Genomic DNA, 16,419 nt, shown 5'->3' with positions numbered 1-16,419 from the left:
AGAGCTGTCAAACAGTTAAAGATTTTTAAAAGTATGCTAAGTTCCTCAGGCTTCGATTGATAGAAAGCAGAGACCAGATTTTTGTACTGAATGAGTCCCATTATTAGCAATTTTTGAGAACCATTATTCATTGAAGTAATTAAACTCTATCTGCAGGTAAACAGTTATAAACCATCAGCATTTAATACTATTAATTAAAGTTCTAGACACCTTATAAACTCCCCCTTACTCACATGCACACATATGGACAGACAAACTAAGGGGACTGGGTAAATTGGAAATGGACCAAGTTCAATTGTCTTTGTTCCAGGTCCTGTTGTTGAGATAATCTTTATGATTCTTCTCTTGGTCCATACACTGCTTCAGTTATATTTCTTTGCTTTTCTCCACTGATTTGTAAGAGACATACTTAATTTTCTGTTTATCAGTTAAAAGTCATAGCTTACAACAACCATTGAAAGAAAAAAAAAATTGGTTTTATCATTTTGACTGCAGAGAACAGAGAGATCACAATTGAGCTGGTGAAGAACTGGACACTTTTCTCTCTCTCTCTCTCTTGCTTTCTGTAACTTGTTCCCAACTCCAAGCTGAACAATGATCTGGAATTAATCACATAGCGATTGGGAAGCAAAATGGTCTCTATCGTTGATACCTCTTTTTTAAAAAATCAAGCAACTTCTTGTTGTCAACCAGCACTACATGTGTATCCCTATTTGGTTTCAAATTGTCGGCAACTTGACAGTAATTCCTGCTTGTTGAACCAGTTGTTTATGTGATGTCTGCAATAGCTATCAAGTGCAAAACTGCAAGCACTCTTTCCAACACCAGTCTTCAGACAGCTTCTTCTCATTCTTGTCCCCCAGTTTTTAAAAACATAAAAATAAAAAGACACAGCCATTATAAATGGTAAGGCATATATTCTTCTATAATGGAATCTCTGACTACAAACTGGTAGTTGGATATACCTCTCTTCATAACAACTTAAACAGTGAGCTCCGAGTCTAACTTCTAGCCAAAGATATTCCACAAATTGTCAACCAAGACTTGAATGAACTGTGACAGTGAGGAGAATCAGGAACAACTGTCCATATAACACAAGATGATAGCTACTGAACCATTAACAAGCCCTCAGGAATTACTCATAGCCTGTGAAAGAAAGATGAGTTAGTGTGTTTTGAGTGCACTGTAGCAAGTTGAGCAGTGTCACAGTGAGATAATTATATCTTTGACAATGGATTGATGATACTTTGGATACACTTGTTGCCTCTTGCTGATTTTCAGTGAACCGTGTAATTGATCAGTACTTTCTCCTATCACAGTTCAACAAGCCACAAATTGTCAAATTGCTTGATTTGCTGCAACAGACTGCAATGTCTACAAAATATATGTTTGATTGATTCGCCCAATGGGTGCTTACAAATGTTGAAGGAAATCAGCCAAAACCTCTGTTCACTACAGCGAAAGGTTTATATCAATTCACAATTATACTGCTTGGGATTGGTAATACACTGACAGTTTTTGACTACTTCAATACCCAGGTAACAAATGATCCTCCTTAGTAAGCATGGAGAGACCCAGCAGATAAGTGTGGCCTTGCTTTCAGTCATAAATGTTTGGAGATGCTTGGGAGGTTTTATCATGCTCCATTCAAATAAAACCAGAGAAGTTGTCAGTTTGGAGAGAGTGGCTCTGTAATAGGGGGCTTATTGGAAACTGACTAAGAAACAACATAGCAAGCAACTGCCTTTTTTTATTGTATGGAAAGAGGGCTTTGTCCACTTACAGAGATAGAGTAATAATATTGTACACTAATTTAAACTTCACCAAGTGTGATGGAGAACATTGTGTGGTCATGAAAAGATCAAGAATTTGTGAGAAATTCACTTTGCTTGAGGTAAGTTCTCATGGATCTGTGACTTTCAGGAGGTGGCAGGGAACGGGTGACTGGAGGCATAACACCATCCTCGTGTTTAGAAAATACAGATGCTCTATAATGAAATGGTTAGAGATTGTTTGGGATTTGCATTTACTGAACACCATTGAGTTCAAGTTTGTTATGGCAGGACATCTAATGAGCTTTGTCATTATTTAAACTTGTTATTGCATGTTGAAGTCTTAATCCATTTTATGTAGCAAGATGCTGAAAGGGTAAACTGCAGTGTCAGAAACCCAGCATAAGACACAGGAGTAGAAGTAGGCCTTTTGTTCCATTGAGTCTGCACTACCATTCAATATGACTGCGGTTGTTCTGATAATTCTCAACTCCACGTTCCATCACCAAACCCTCAATTTCCTTTTGTCAATCTCAGCCTTTAATAAATTGAGCCAACCTTAACCATCTCACTTGGTGAATAATTCCACAGTTTCGTTACATCCTGAGAGAAGAAATTCTTCCTCACCTATGAATTAAATTTACGAGATTCTGCCCTCTGGTACCAAACTCTCCCACCAGGGATAATAACATTTCCTCAACCACCCTAAAAGTGCCCTAAAAGCTTTACATGTTTCAATAAGGTCATCCATCATTATTCCAAATTCCAATCAGCGCAGGCCCAAACCACACAGCATCTATTCACAGGACAGTTCCTCCATATTTGGTTTCAGCCTAGTGAAATATCTTTTACTGTCTCCAATGCCAGAATAGCTTTCCTTATATAAGGAGCTCAAAACTGTTCACAATATTCCAGCTGTGGTCTGATTAGTGCCTGGTATAGTTTTAGCAAAACGTCCCTCCTTTTATACTTCATTCCCTTCAAAACAAAAGCCAACATTCTATTTGCCTTCCCTATTAGATGCAGGACTTGATGCTTGCTTTTTGTGATTCATGGATAAACACTCCCAAATCCTCTGTACTATAACTTTCTACAGTCTTTCTTCATTTAAATAAAATTCAGCTCCTCTATTCTTCTTTCCAAAGTGTGTAAACTCATATTTTCCCAAATTATATTTTTGACCATTCACTTAAACCCTATCACTCTGCAAACTCTTTTTTCATCCTCACCACTTGCTATCCCACCACTTTTGTATCATCTGCAAACTTGGCTATAGTACATTTACTTCCCACTTTCAAGTCATTAATATATATTGTAAATAATTGTGATCCTTACTCTGATCTTTGTGGGCCATCATTAGTAATGGATTACAATCCTAAAACTGCCCTGATTAACCTAACTCTCCATTTTCTATTAGTAAGTCAGTACTCTATCCATAATAATATCTCCAATACCTTATCAAGTAGTTTAATCTGTGATACCATATCAAATACCTTCTGGAAATTCCATACTTTTTAAAATGACAACTTTTTTACACTCGGAGTAGTTAGTGTGTGGAATGAAAGACATTTGGATAAGTTCCTGAATAGGAAAGGTTTGGAGGGATATGGGCCAAGTGCAGGCAGGTGGGACTAGTTCAGTTTGGGAATATGGTCAGTACAGACTGGTTTGACTGAAGAGTCTGTTTCCATGCTGTATGACTCTATGATTCTATATTACACCCGCTGCTTTCCCTTTACCTATACTACTTACTACCTCCTCAAATAATTCCAGTAATTTTGTCAGGTATGATTTCCCCTTCATAATGTCATGTCAATTCTTCTTGATCATGTGATATATTTCTAAATGCTTTGCTGTTACATCCTTCAGAAGAGGCTTTAACAGTTTCTAATAACAACTGTTAAGCTAACTGGCTGATTGATGGCCATTTATTGATTTCTTCTCTTTTCAAATAAAGGTGTTAGATTGCCAATTTTCTAATCGTCTGGGATTTTTCTAGAAACTAAAGATTTTGGAAGATTATGAACAGTCCATCCACTATCTCTGTTGCTACATTTTTAATGCCCTAGGTTGAATCCCACCAAGTCAGAAGATTTATCTGTCTTTAGCCCCAACAGTTTCCCTAACACTTTTTCTCCAGTGACAATTATTGTATTGATTTTCTTCCCTTCTTTGTCCCTTGATTATTTAGTTATTTTGGAATATTAGTTGTACAAAGTATTTATTCAACCCCTCTGCATTTCTTGGTTCCCCATTATTATTTTTCCAGTCTCATTCTCTAATAGGCCTATGTTAACTTTAATTTTATCTTTCTTGTTCAATATTTAAAGAAGCTCTTGTTGTCCATCTTGATATTACTTGTAAGTTTACTCTCAAAACTTATTTCCTCCCTCTTTAGTTTTTGGTTGTCTTTTAATGGTTTTGAAAATTTTCCCAGTCTTCTGGCATATCATGTTATTTTCTTTCAATTTGCTTCTAGTATCTGGGATATTGTCAAACTGGCAAACAACTGAGGACCTTCGTATATAATGAGAACAAAGAACTGTGAAAATAACAGTGGTAGGATTGAGAAAAAAATGTCAAGTAGAGTATACCAAGTACAAATAAAGACATTAATTGATGGAAAAATGGGAAAAAAAGTGGATTCTAAGCTTAAAAAAAACCAAAGGAAAAGTTAAAAAAAGTGAAAATGTTACATGCTTAGATATATCAAAAACAATTAAAAATGACAGTCCACACCTGTAGTTTGTTAATTTTCAGTGCCAGAACATCTGGCTACAGTAAATGATAGTTGTTACATCATTAAACTAACAGAGGTAAGATTTAATTTTCTTTAGTAATTTTTGTTCACATCTATAATGGAAATACAGCAATTTCCTGCCATTCATTGCATTTCAATTATCATCCAGCCAGACAACGAGATGACATTTTTACAAAACTAATGGGGCTGTAAATCTTTTACTTTAATTTTACATATTTTCCTTGCCTGATGTCACTGTACCACTTTTGCATAAATAATAATGGATAATTATTACAAATGATAAATCGTGTTTATTTTGACACTAAATATATCCCGATGTTTCAATGTGAAAGCAACTTGTGTTCAATGTGATTGTGTTCATGCAAGGTCTCCTGAAACTTAGCTTCTGCCAAATTTCTGGCATCTGGCTAACAGCCAGTGCAGTGACCTTTTGTACTTCCGCAGCCTCCTTTTACAACAAATGATGTTGTGCAGAATGTAGCAGGTCTGAATCATCTTGGTTTGATTGCTGATCTATCCAGGGACCAGAAACACTCTTTCAGCAGGTCATTTGTACTTTCAATGTGTAAGGCTAAGACTTCATTGTATCAGTGCTTGAATGCTGCAGATGGTACTTTAGTCAATGCTGTAATGGGTTTTCCTACCCCACAGAAGACAGCCTTTCATTGCTTATATACAGTAGAACCTCAATTATCTGAACGAGATGGGCGGGCGTATTTTGGTTGGATAACTCATCATTCGGTAACTGATCTGATCATGAACAAGTGGTAATTTGAGAGCAGGTTATCAAACATTTCTCGGTTATCTGGCAATGCCCACCATAATGCTGTTTAACTGATAACTGAATACTGAGTTGCCTAATGCCATTTTTACGGGACCTTGAGATCTTGTTCGGTTAATCCTAAATTCGGATAATTGATGTTCGGATAATTGAGGTTGTACTGTATTATGATGGCTGCCCATAACTGATAAAAATTGCAACTTGTAGTACAAGTGGTCATACAGAATTTGCATATTAACAGAGAACTAATTCTACAGATTATGAGAGAGTGACCTTTAGTTTAAAGCAAAAAGAACAATACTGTTGACTCAAAATGTTTTGGACCACGCAAAGGTTTCAGTTTCAAAACATTCTTAATTTCAGTTTAGCCAGCAGGAGATTGAGAGTCAACACCATGGAGTATTCTACAAGCTACCACTTGGTGGACTCCCAGCAGATCTCTGTCTATAGGTTAAAGGCAGTATACTTATAACCTGTGTGTGTGAGACTAGTACATATTTCCCAAGCCCCACATGATTTACCATTACTACATCTCGTACTGTTCACATAAGTCAAAAGTAGATAAGCAAAGCAGTTAACAATGTTCTATTAATTAAAAGAAAAACAGCCCGGTCCAAGGACAGGGAGAGGATTAGACAAGAACAGTTCCAAGGTTAGGTAAAGACACCTGCAATATTTCAATTTGTGATTCACACAGACACTGCAATACTTAGTCGGCCATGTCTGCAAGCACCCAGATCGAACTTTTAAGGCAAATCATTTTACACATGTAAACTTTTAACCATTAAATTGTGTTAATGCAAGGTCTCCTGAAACTTAGCTTCTGCCAAATTTCTGGCATCTGGCTAACAGCCAGTGCAGTGACCTTTTGTACTTCCGCAGCCTCCTTTTACAACAAATGATGTTGTGCAGAATGTAGCAGGTCTGAATCATCTTGGTTTGATTGCTGATCTATCCAGGGACCAGAAACACTCTTTCAGCAGGTCATTTGTACTTCCAATGTGTGAGGCTAAGACTTCATTACATCAGTGCTTGAATGCTGCAGATGGTACTTGAGTCAATACGGTAGGGGGTTTTCCTATTTCACGGAAGGCAGCCTTTCATTGCTAGATATTATGATTGCTCACTACATTTGATAAAAAGTTGCAATTTGTAATACAAATGGTTACACAATTTGCATATTAACAGAGAACTAATCCGATAGATTATGTAGAGAGCAACCTTTAGTTTAAAGCACAAAGAACAATATTAATGTCAGCTATAACTTCCTTTTATTGGGACAATTATATGCTTTTAGAAAAGCTGACACATTTCCTGGGATTCAGGGGAAACCTAAGCCCGGATGTCAGAAAAGCATTTTGACAGTATAGATGCAATAAAGGTGCACGAGACCTGAAAAAAGAGACAGAATTGGAAATAATCACTTCCAAGTGGGATTTTCCACTATGTGTGTGGAAGCTGCCCCAAAAGGACAGCAGTGAGGATTAAGAGGAAAAGAACAATAGAAAGAACTTGCAGTTAAAGGGTACCTCGGAAAATGCTTTACTTTCAAAATGACATACTTTCTGAAGTACAATCCTGTTGTCATGTAGAAATTGTAGCAGTCAATTTGCACACAGTGATGACAACCAGAAACAGCAATGTGCTGATGACCATATAATTGCCTTCAGGCACCTGGTCAGATTCCAAATAGAGATGGAAATGTGTTGCTGGAAAAGCGCAGCAGGTCAGGCAGCATCTAGGGAACAGGAGAATCGACGTTTCGGGCATTAGCCCTTCTTCCTGAAGAAGGGCTAATGCCCGAAACGTCGATTCTCCTGTTCCCTAGATGCTGCCTGACCTGCTGCGCTTTTCCAGCAACACATTTCCATCTCTGATTTCCAGCATCTGCAGACCTCACTTTCTCCTCACAGATTCCAAATAGGCACAACGTGGATATTTGGTAAATTCTAGAGGTAATATCACAGGCTATTGAACCATTGGTGGAGAAGTTCTGATTATGGTCAGTTAGGTAAGAACTAGAAATTAGAAGAGACACATTGAGGAAAATGTTATTCTTGACTGTCTCAGCAGTCAGGCCGAACAGATGACTGAACTTGAAGCAATACAGCCACTTGTTAACTGTTGTTGGGTCAAAATTCTTGAGCTTCCACTATAACAAACTATAGGTCTATACCTACAACATGGACTTCAGCTGTTCAAGAAGGCAGCTTACTGCCCCATTCTGTAGGGCAACTTGGGAAGGGCAATAAATAGTGGTTCAGTCAGCAACACAAACATCCTGGGAATTATGACTTAACAAAGAGGATATAGTATTTTATAAATATGCAGCAAAGGTGATTTGATCCAACCTATCCATGCCAGTGTTTGCAGCCCACATAATCCCAGATTCATTTATCCTCATTTAGTTCTCTCAGTTTCACTTTCTATTCCTTTTTCCCACACATATCTTAATTGCCCTGAAATAAAAGATGCTTAGACAATATAATCTGGAAAGGAAACCCTAATTGAATGAATCCAATTAGCTGAATGTAGGGTATTTGTGATCCGTCAGAAGAACCAGATGGTCTACTATCCCTTGGTTTTTCGGACAAAAATTAGAATTTTTTCCTACAGTCCATTGTATGAGAATATAAACATTCAAACTGATCCAACTGTAATTGTGTAGCATATTGTATTTCATCTAAAATACATTCCCAATTTAAATTAAAGAGACACATGACATGCACAATCAAGATTTCATCAATTTCCTCCAAGATCCAATCAGTTTTGAAATGCCTACTGTGGCTATCTATTAAATCACTTCTAAATAATAGATTTCACATTTATCCCAAGGAACTTAGAAAATTTGAGCGCAGTTAAAATGTACTTTTTTTTTAAACACAACTTAGTGGATTGGAAATTATTAAATTCAAATCTGTAGAAACTGGTGATCTGAATACAAATCTATCCAAGTATGATTGTAATGTATTCACAATGTGCACAATCAACATCTGTCCTAGCCCAATGAATTACCCTGACCAAGCTTAATAAAATTAATACTACCATGAAAGATTCACTACATGCGATACATTAGGAGGGATGAGCAGTAGAGTAGAGTTATGGAGAGTTTAGATGGGGGTAGGGATATATACTACAGAAGTCTCCAATCAGGATTCCTGCACAAATGGAATGTAAAGTACAGCATGAGTTAAAAGAGGGACCAATACTCGAGAGGTCAATTTAAGAAAACTAAGCACAAGGTCCTTCTCTCGTCATTCCAAGATTTTTTTACATTCTTCCAAAGAACTTGTTTGTCACTGGCTAGGTTAGCATTCATTTCACATTCCCAAATACTGTTGAGAAAGTGGAGGTGAAGATGCAGGCTATGTGGTGTAGGTTGTCCTATAATGCTATTAGGAAGGAAGTGTGAATAGTTCTTTTTGTTCACCAACACTTACCATTAAGAGTATAAGCCCTGCCCTAATTTGCCTTTCCAAAATGCAGCATTTCACATTATTAAAATTAAACTCCATCTGCCACTCTTCGGCCCAATGGCCCATGTAATCAAGATCCTGTTGTACTCTGAGGTAACCTTCTTCGCTGCCCACTACACCTTCAATTTTGGTGTCATTTCCCCACATTCTGTATTTTCCATGTCCTTCTCTACAGTAAACAGTGATGCAAAATGCTCATTTAGTATCTCCCCCAACTCCTGCGGCTCCACACATCATCTGCCTTGCTGATCTTTAAGGGGTCCTATTCTCTCCCGAGATACCTTTTTGTCTGTCATGTATTTATAAAGCCTTTTGGATTCCCCTTAATCCTAGATGCCAAAGCTATCTCATGTTCCTCTTTTTGCCAGCCTGATTTCCTCCTTATGTATACTCCTATTGCCTTTATACTCTTCTCAGGATTCGTTCAATCTCTGCTATCTATCCCTGACATATGCTTCCTTCTTTTTCTTAACTAAAACCTAAATTTCTCTAGTCACCCTGTATTTCCTACATCTCCCAGCCTTGCTGTTCACACTAACAGGAACATATTATCTCTGGACTCTTGCTATCTCATTTTTGAAGGTTTTCCATTTTCTAGCTGTCCCTTTACCTGTGAACATCAAGTTTTGAAAGTTCTTGCATGAGACCATCAAAATTGACCTTCCACCACTTTTAGAACTTTAACTTTTAGATCCTGCCTATCCTCTTCCATCACCATTCTAAAACTAATACAATTTTGGTTGCTGACCGCAAAATGCTCCTCCACTGACACCTCAGTCACTTGTCCTGCCTTATTTCCCAAGGGTAGGTCAAGTTTTGCACCTTCTTTACTAGGTACATCCACATCCTTAAGATAAAAATCACACAATACCAGGTTATAGTCCAACAGGTTTACTAGGAAGTACTAGATTTTGGAGCACTGCAAGTGCTCCCAAATAAACCTGTTGTATTATAGCCTGGTATTGCGTGATTTTTAACTTTGTAAACCCACGTCCAACACCGGCACCTCCAAATCATGACATCCACAAACTGAATTAGTAAATTTTCCTGTACACACTTGACATATTCCTCTCCATCTAACCCTTAATACTATGGCACTCCCAATCTATGTTTGGAAGATTAAAATCCCCTACCATTATCATCCTATTATTCTTACAGATAACTAAAATCTCCTTACAACTTTGTTTCTCAATTTACGGCTGACTATTGGAGGGTCTATAGTACAATCCTAATAACATGATCATCCCTTTCTTATTTCTCCCTGGATGTATTCCCAGGAATATCCTCCCTAATTACAGCCATAATGCTATCCCTTATCAAAAATGCCACTCCCCCTCCTCTCTTGCCCCCCCTTCCAACCTTTCTGTAATTCCTACAGTATTTGTATCCTGTGACATTAAGCTGCCAGTCCTGTCCATTCCTGAACTATGTCTCTATAATTGCTATGATATCCCAGTCACATGTTCCCAACTATGCCCTGAGTTAATCTGCCTTCCTTGTTAGGCCTCTTGCATTGAAATAAATGCAGTTTAATTTATGAATCCTTTCCTTGTTTTCTGCTTTGTTCCTGCCTGCCCTGACTGTTTGACTCACTCCTTTTCCCAACTGTACCCAGTCTCAGACTGATCTGTTTCCTCACTATTCCACTGGGATCACCCCCCACCAACACCTCCACCCCCACTGTCCCACCATCTTATTAGATTAAGTCCTCCCTAATAACTCTAGCAAATCTCCCTGCCAGTATATTAGCCCCCTTCCAATTCAGGTGCAATCTGTCCTTCTTATACAGGTCACTTCTACCCCAGAAGAGATTCCAATAATCCAAAAATGTGAACCTTTCTCCCCTGTACCAGCTCCTCAACCATGCATTCATCTGATTTATCTTCCTATTCCTACCCTCACTAGCTCGTAGCACCAGGAGTAATCCAGATGTTACTATTCTCGAGAACCTCCTTTTTAAATTTGTGCCTAATTTCCTATATTCGCCCTTCAGAATCTCATCCTTTTCCCTTCCTACATCATTAGTTCCAATTTATACAACAACCTCCTGTTGTCCCACTCCCCTTTGAGAATATTCTGCACCGTCTCCGAGATATCCTTGATCCTGGCACCAGGGAGGCAACGCACCATTCAGATTTCTCACTATTGGCTGCAGAAATGTCCATCTGTGCCTCTGACTAGACAGTCCCTTATCACAATCGATCACTTGGAACCTGACATACCCCTCGTTACATTAGAGCCAGTCTCAGTACCAGAAATCTGGCTGTTTGTGCTACAGTCCCCTGAGAATCTATCACCCCCTCCATTTTCCAAAACAACATCCTTGTTTGAGATGGAGATAGCCACAGGAGACACCTGCACTATTTTCTGGCAGTAGCCCATCTACCTGATTGTATCTGCCCTTTCTATAACTGCCATGCATGACACCCTTTAGCTCCTGCAAGTTCCTCATTGCCTGTAACTGCTGCTCCAACTGATCCATGCAATCTGACATGCTTCACAACCAAATATACTTACTGCAGACAGAATCATCAGTAACATGGAAACTCTCCCTATTCTCCCACATCCATCAGGAAGAGCACATCACTCTATTAAAGGCTATCTTTGCATTTTAACAGTCTACAGACCCAGAAAATAGCACAATCTTACTGCTCTGAAAAATCACTACTCCAGGCTAACTTAGAATCTATATTTTATATTTTTAAATTTTTATCAAGAGACAGATCTCAATAAAACATTGAATCAAAGACAACCCACTCTATTCACTATTGGAAAAGACAGCAAGGTTAAACTTAAAAACTATGCCCTTATCTGTTCCTGTACTGTGAGCTCTCCCACAAAGGTTCCTCCAAGGTCATCTATGAATTTCACTGTTTGTTATTTTTTCTTAGACCCCCATTCTAATGTCCAGACCTCAAACAGCAAAGGCAGCAGCTGTGCAGCTTTACTGCTGTGGCAGACTGCAATGTAGATTTCTTTCTTTCTCTTTCTCACTGACCAACTGATCTCTACCTCTGTCGCTCTTCCTCCTTTTAAAATTGCCATTGTTTTGGTCTTTTTGTTCCCAAAACAATGCAACAGCTTAAAAAACATAATTACTGCTCCTGAAATTAAAGGAAATAATCCCCAACACCTAAAATATCTCAAAAAAGGAGCAGCTCTTATGGTCACAATATTTTCTGTCCTCCATCTTGGATTACCCAGAATCCTTTTATACTTAGTTTAAATATATTTCTCCAAGGTCTGCACACTCTGAATGTAATGTGGGTCAGATACAGTGCGGCAGTGCAACAGAGTTGTTTGTTTTTTGATGCTTATGGCCTGTACTATCTGGAAGGACAAGTGCAGTACCCATACTAAAAATAAATTCTAAATTCTCTTCAGTCATTTTTCTGACTTGGACAGAAATTGTCATTGCTTAATTTTTGTCAGGTTAAAAATCCCAGGAATTTGCTACCTAAAGACACTGTTGGAATAACTCCAACATACAGATTACAGCAGTCCAAGAAATTAGAACATCATTTTCTGAAGGAAAATAAGCAATGGATAATTGATATGACTAACCCATGACACCACAATTGCAGAATTAATAATTATAAAAATGTAAAATATTTTAACGGACTCCTTGGGTTTCCTTTCAGTTAACTGAATGGCTATTTATAAACTTGAACAAATCTTTCCGAATATCTCTTAAGCCCCTGCTGAATGAAATAAATCCTTTGGCAATATATGACATTTGCTCAAAGTTACAGAAAATTTTTCGATTAAAAGAGAAAGTGAGGTCTGCACCACCACTTCGTTTATAATTCTCTCCCAATAGACAATTTCTCGCTGGATTTCTGTTGACCTTTTCTGTAGTCATTCCTCTCCTTTTTGCCCTCATTTATTAGCTAAATGCAGCAAATTGCTACAGAGGACAGATGGAGCTCTGATACCAGTAAGTGACATCTCATTGGTGGCACTGATAAATTATAAAGTGTGAGGCAGAAAGTTAAGGAGCTACTGAGAAGGAATGAATCAGGTTTTGAATACCAGACCATCAAGAACAAACAGTATAAAATAAACTTTGTCTGAAAAGTTTCATTGGTTGTCCAATATCCAACATTGCTTTGACATTTTAGGGCAACTTTTAATTTTCATATATAATTGTACACATGCAATCCTGCTGCCAACATCCATTAATGTTTCAGACAATTTTCATGCTCTGTATCAGTACTCTGAAGACAAAACAGATTATATTCTCATAAAGTACACACAAAATTGGTGACAATGAGGCAAAAGGCAGACGAAACAATAGCCTCAAACATTCTAATAGTGAATTTGAAGCTTTGCATTTTGCACTCATCAGGACTGAAATGCAAAACAACTAACTTTATAAAAGGAAGCAACATATTATACAGCATGAGATGAAGATACTGATTGGTTGGACTATTTTTGGCATGGTGATGTGGCAGGAACTGTTAGCAGTCTTAGTTAATTGATTCAATTCAAATGAGTCAAGTTGACTCTGAATAGCCGGCACATTGCCATGTGGATATAAGGTTTGGCTATCTTCATAGGTCTCAAACCAGGAGGGGCAATAAGTGGATATATTCCTTTTTTCTATAAAGAACATTAATGTTGCTTTGAGCATTTGAATCACTGTGAGCTCAACTGGTAAGCCTGAATTAGCTTCTAATGCAATTATTAACACAGTCAGGGTTATTTAGTAAGTGTTGTCAAATACTAGAATCACATCTAATTTTGGACAGTGTGGACCCACTTTTCCCCTCCCTAGAGTGATGAGAGAAATAACAAAAAAAGGTGATAGAATATGGTGAGAATAAGAAAATCAGATTCTCAACAATGAGAGAAAAAAATCCAGATTTTTCCTCTAGTAGCTTAAACAGCTATATCAGAATTTAGCCCGCCCCAATTTCCATTATTTATATCTTATTAAATCCTTAACTTGCCTTACTTCTAATTATCCTCTCCTCCATTGAGAAACTGGAAGTACAAAATATATGACAGGTTATAGCTACAACTCACTGAATGCTCGTCCTGACCATCATGCAATTGCTTCTTCTGTCATTCCTGCATGCTCCATGTCCACTATGTGCCTTGTCTCTACAGGTATGCAACTGCCAGCCTTACCTCACCATCATCATGCCTCATTTCAGGCAAACTCAGTCACCCCCTCAGGCTGTCAACACTTTACTTTGGAGTTTCTGCTTCTGTCATGTTGCTTTGTGTATAGTATTAGACATAAATGTCACACATCTACACAGGATATTTTTATGCTGACATGAGCACATGCATCTTATTGCTCCTGATTTCTTAGTGCTCACTCATTATCATTGTAACTTGGAGCATTTCAGCCTCTGTCTGCTTCAAAATCCTTCCTTAGTGCACACTGACATCAGCACCGAGCTACAGGCTGCCAGCCTCTGTATGAATTGACTTTGATTCTTATTACACAAAGTCTTTTGCACTCATTTACTGCTGTCAGGCTCTGTGCTTTCTTTATAGCAAACAGTGAGAAGCAGGAAAGTAATGAAGTTGGGGAACATTAAACAATCAATCTATCAGATGGGGGGACATAAGGCTTATTGATGGACAGTATGGTAAGGCTTCAGTGCCGTAGCTGTATCGTTTCCAGTGACAGATGTGGCAAAAACACTGCCCGTGCTTCAAGCAAGTGGTGATGTTTGAAAGTCAAGAGGATAAGTGCTCAGTGGAGTGAAGTAACAGAGTGTAACTCAGAGGATATTGCTACAATTAGTCAAGGTACTTGTCTAATTACACTACAGAGGGTGGTCAGTCAGTGTGGTCCTACTTGGGCTCAGGGATCTGTATCATTGCAGTCCAGGGACTGAGTCATTACCATACTTGCTGGTCAGTTGCAAGTAGACTTTTATTGCTAATGTAGCGTACAAACTTTGGTTATGTAATGCACAATTACACAAACTCATATGCCTCAGATGCCCTTGTAGAGGCATGACCATGAACTCCTTGAAAAACCTCCACGCTGCAGAGTGTGAGAGATCAGAATTTTTAACAGCAACATCCTGTAATATTCCTTACAAATTGATTGAGCAATTGTCATGGTTCAAATATTAGAATACACATATTCCTTCTGAGATCTTTGGCCATTTAAAAGTTGGAGACAAAAGTTATCTCCTCCATACACAGCTTTTGGCACATTTACAAAACCCTCAGATGTATGCAGAATGAAGATACAACACTGCTTCAACCAGAGCCACAGTGCAATAAATCATTAGCTTCTTTAAGATGAGGTTTCAATGCCTGGCCCACTCTGATGAGATCTGTGGTATAGCCCAGAAAGGGTGTTATGTGGCACCCTATGTTCTTCAGAAGTGGAACTGACAAAGTGAGGACCTCCTGGCTACAAAAGAAATGAGGGATCAAAAGAAAATCTCTGAAGATGATGATGAGGGTGAGTATCAGGACTTTGACAGAATGGCTATCCGAGGCAGAACAATGAAGCAATACATCACGGAGCCTGAGAGGCCAAATATAACCTCATTAAAACCTGCTTCCAGGGTGAAAAACCTGCCTTTGGACTTTGTTCAGCTGTTTCAGATTCTGTTGCTAATCTGGCAATCAGCGTCTGCCTAGTGCAAAAGACATAAGTACTTTGTTCTTTTAAGTGGAGCTGGTTAGTTTTGCATTCATTGACCTTTCGTATTGCAAACTAAATGTCTCAACATCCATTTGATTCCACTTTAAAATATGTGCAAGTAACACATCATACATAAGAGAAAAGCAGCAGCTACTATGGAAATACGCCAGCACCACATGGTACTAAGGATTAGTAACTCCTCAGGTATCTGTCAGACTGTGACATCTGAATCTTATGTAGTGAAGTCCTTTATAACAGCTCAATGTTTGCAGGAATCCTGAAGGGTCTCCTTTTGACTGGTCATACTGAATTGATTCAGAATAGGCATGGCCTGCTAATTTGTCCTGAAGAGCAGGTCACTGCACTATGAGGGAAAGTGGACATGTAAGGTGCCCATTGTACACCTCCCAGCCTTGAATATCAGTGTGCTCTCATGAAAAACTGATAGATATAATAAACATTTCTCTGTAGAGATATGGGAAATCTTCACCTAATTCATCCTCTCTCTCATTCACAAGATGGGTATGTAGAAAGATGTGTGCAGGCCAAGCCTTTTGCACATTCCCTGCACATTATGTTGAGACTCTGTGGTTCACATTAAGGTACAATGGCTTAGCTGCAGCCTTTGTCATCAGGTTCACCAGTCCCTGAAGCCTGATACAATCTGCAGTCGAAGAGCGTTGTCTGTCTGTGAGAGATGATTGGCGATTACAACTTCTTTCATCCTTGACATGTCTGAAGTGATCGTTCATCTCTCACATAGGTGTGATTTATCAAGGTCTAACAGTGTTAATTATACTGTACCATACATTTTAACTGTGTGTGTGAAAATATATTGACAAAAGGGGAAGGTTGCCTGCACAATGTTTCACCTGTGCTACCTGTGTACACTCAATATGTTTTCTTCTTCCTCTGTCTCCAATCCATGCTTAAGTGCAGTCCCAATTTCTACATTTGGGGTTGAGGAAGTCTGCTGTGTAGTTGGTCTTGTCGGTTTGGAAATCTTG

The sequence above is a fragment of the Chiloscyllium plagiosum genome, unplaced genomic scaffold (genome assembly GCF_037043375.1).
Source record: "Chiloscyllium plagiosum isolate Xiang-an unplaced genomic scaffold, Cpla_swu_hap1 HiC_scaffold_1, whole genome shotgun sequence".
NCBI lineage: Eukaryota > Metazoa > Chordata > Chondrichthyes > Orectolobiformes > Hemiscylliidae > Chiloscyllium > Chiloscyllium plagiosum.
Note: the sequence above shows the minus strand (reverse complement) of the source record.